This window comes from Engystomops pustulosus, chromosome 7 (assembly GCF_040894005.1).
Source record: "Engystomops pustulosus chromosome 7, aEngPut4.maternal, whole genome shotgun sequence".
NCBI classification, from domain to species: domain Eukaryota; kingdom Metazoa; phylum Chordata; class Amphibia; order Anura; family Leptodactylidae; genus Engystomops; species Engystomops pustulosus.
The window spans coordinates 156,882,806-156,885,302 of NC_092417.1; the positions used below are offsets into that span (position 1 = coordinate 156,882,806).

The 2,497-nt window shown below is 41.3% G+C and overlaps 1 long non-coding RNA gene across 1 annotated transcript; it reads left to right on the forward strand.

Moving 5' to 3' along the window:
• The first annotated feature begins 306 nt into the window (after positions 1 to 306).
• Positions 307 to 1,930, forward strand: LOC140069027 (uncharacterized). The gene is made up of 2 exons (XR_011848681.1): positions 307 to 512; positions 1,587 to 1,930. It is a non-coding gene; the product is annotated as an uncharacterized lncRNA (long non-coding RNA).
• The last annotated feature ends 567 nt before the right edge of the window (positions 1,931 to 2,497 follow it).

The window sequence follows — 2,497 nt, forward strand, 5'->3', positions numbered from 1 at the left end:
CAGAATAGCCAGAAATACAATAGCAAGAGCACTAGATACACAGAAAGACTGCAATAACCAGCACCAAATGAAGGGGCTGAGCAGTATATAAGGCAGTAATGGACACTACCTCCAGCTTTGACTGGCTCAACCGTCCATCACTCAAACCGCAGCTGCAGGCAAAACGAGTTCAGAGGCACACCCAGCTTTCCCAGGATCAGAAATGCAGCTGTCAATCACAGGCAGCTCTGGGTGTGGTTTCCCAGCAAGAAGCCTGAAACCTGATCTCATCAGTACAATTTGCGAGTCATGACAGTGACCCTATCGCACAGGTTCAGAGTTGTGGAGAGTGGCAGTGTTGAGCTTATGAGCGCTGGTAGTTTATGAGTCGACTCTTTCTCCATATGAGAAGTGTTATATGAAGCTCACAGTGGTCTCAGATGGGAACTGACATCTGACCATTCCAATTATAATGATCTGGGTCTCAGTTGACGTCGCTATGCGGATGGTTGAGCAAAGAGACATACAACGCAGTAGGTTTCCATTGGAATGGGAAGGTATCTTTAAGAAATTGTATCATATTAGGGGGAAGCAAGATGTTCAGGGCATCAGATTTGTTATAATTGATCTTGAAGTTACTACGATTACAATATCTTTGGAAGATACAAGGTTGGGAAACATATAGGAGTAGGACGTCAGCATATAATACAGTTTTATACTGATGTGCACCCACCTGGACCCCATGGATGTTGCGAGAGTCACCAGATGCTCCATCATGATGACATACAGTAGTTGGGTGCTGCCCTGACCCAGGTTCCCACAGACACAGTTTTTAATCAAATCCCTGTCTTCTAACGGCATCGGCAAATACATAAGCTCAGTAGCCGGCTCACCGCTTTGCAACCTGGCGCGCTATGCACTACATGCACAGATAGAGTGGAGATGGGCAGCCCGTCTTCAAGCTATCTGCACATGGCAAGTAGTAGTTGCTGACCAGACAAGTGCAAGATTTGCTTGCTTGAGAACAGGTGAAGGGGGAGGGATTGGAAGGAAGGACGGAGGATTTGAATGTGGAGGATGACAAGAGTTTTCCTGATGTGGGAGGGGGATTCAGCTCCTTTCACCACACACCCCTGGGACTCAAGTATGAAAGCTGGCAGGGAGCTGGGTCAAGATTTAATATAATTTATTTTCATAAATATAAGAGTCAGCGATTTTATTAAAAAAAAATCTTTTACACTATGCTTTAACGTGTCTGTAGAAACCTGTGAGGTACTAAAAATGGCCCTTTGATGACAGGTTCCGCCTAATGTTTTGAGACACAAAAGAAAATTATTTTTTTTGGCAGGTTGATTAGATTGTGAGCTCCATGGGGACAGGGACTGATATGAAAAGCTGTGTGCAGCACTGCATAATCTGTGTGCGCCATATAAATAAAGAATTATTATAGGTTATGAAGGAAAGGAATAGCTCTTTCTCCAGCCTCCCTATCATAATCATAGGGTTCTCTGGTGATCTATCTGAATGTGACCTTACTATGCTGTGTATTCCTGCTGTCCTACCAGTGAATTGACCTCTTGCTTTATCGTTTTTCTCTCTTGCCACAGTCCCGAGATCGGAAACTTTTTAAAGATTTTGCTGGAGCGAGACGATATGGGGCCACTGCCAGGAAATTTAACATTGCCGTAACAACTTTATTACTTGTCGTCGTGATAATAGTCGTTGCTATTGTCTGTGCTACTATTAAAAGAGCGTCTCCTAAAGGTTCTTCATATTCAAGGAACAGATACTGAGTATGGTCAGATTTAATGCCGCCATTGCTGAAATAAGGACCCCTCAATAAATGTATATTAAATGGCATTTCTTTATAACTGAAAACAAATATAGAGTCACTTCATTTGGAAGCTCTGTTGTGCTTATTAAAGGCCAGTAAAATTATTTTACTTCTTAATGCAATTGGTTTTTTTTAAAAATTTTAAATCACAAAGGCAGTTTGCTTTTTTATTTGTTAAAAAATGTATTGACAAATTGCGAAAAGATGCCCTTTTTCTAGCTATACTGAATACATATAGGGGCAGATTTATCAAGTGTCTGAAAGTCAGAATATTTCCAGTTGCCCATGGCATCCAATCACAGCTCCCCTTTAAAATATTCATGAGAACAGGTAAAATGAAAACCGAGCTGTGATTGGTTGCCATGGGCAACTGGAAATATTCTGACTTTCAGACACTTGATAAATCTGCCCCATATAGTTTTAATATTGTTATTTTAAGAATGTATCGTTCAATGTGTGTGGGAGACCTGGGCCTCATGCACAAAAAAGCATATAGTTAGCTAGCCTTGTTTCAATAGCTAGCACATGTTTTTTACTTCTATGGGCTCATCGCAAAGTGGCTCACATTTAGTAAAAGGGAACCTAATTTTCACTAAAGACAGGTTGCAGAAGGCTATTACACCTGCAGTGCAAATCTGCTTCTCAGTCTTTTCTAAGCATTTGCTTTACAATATAATTGTGTGT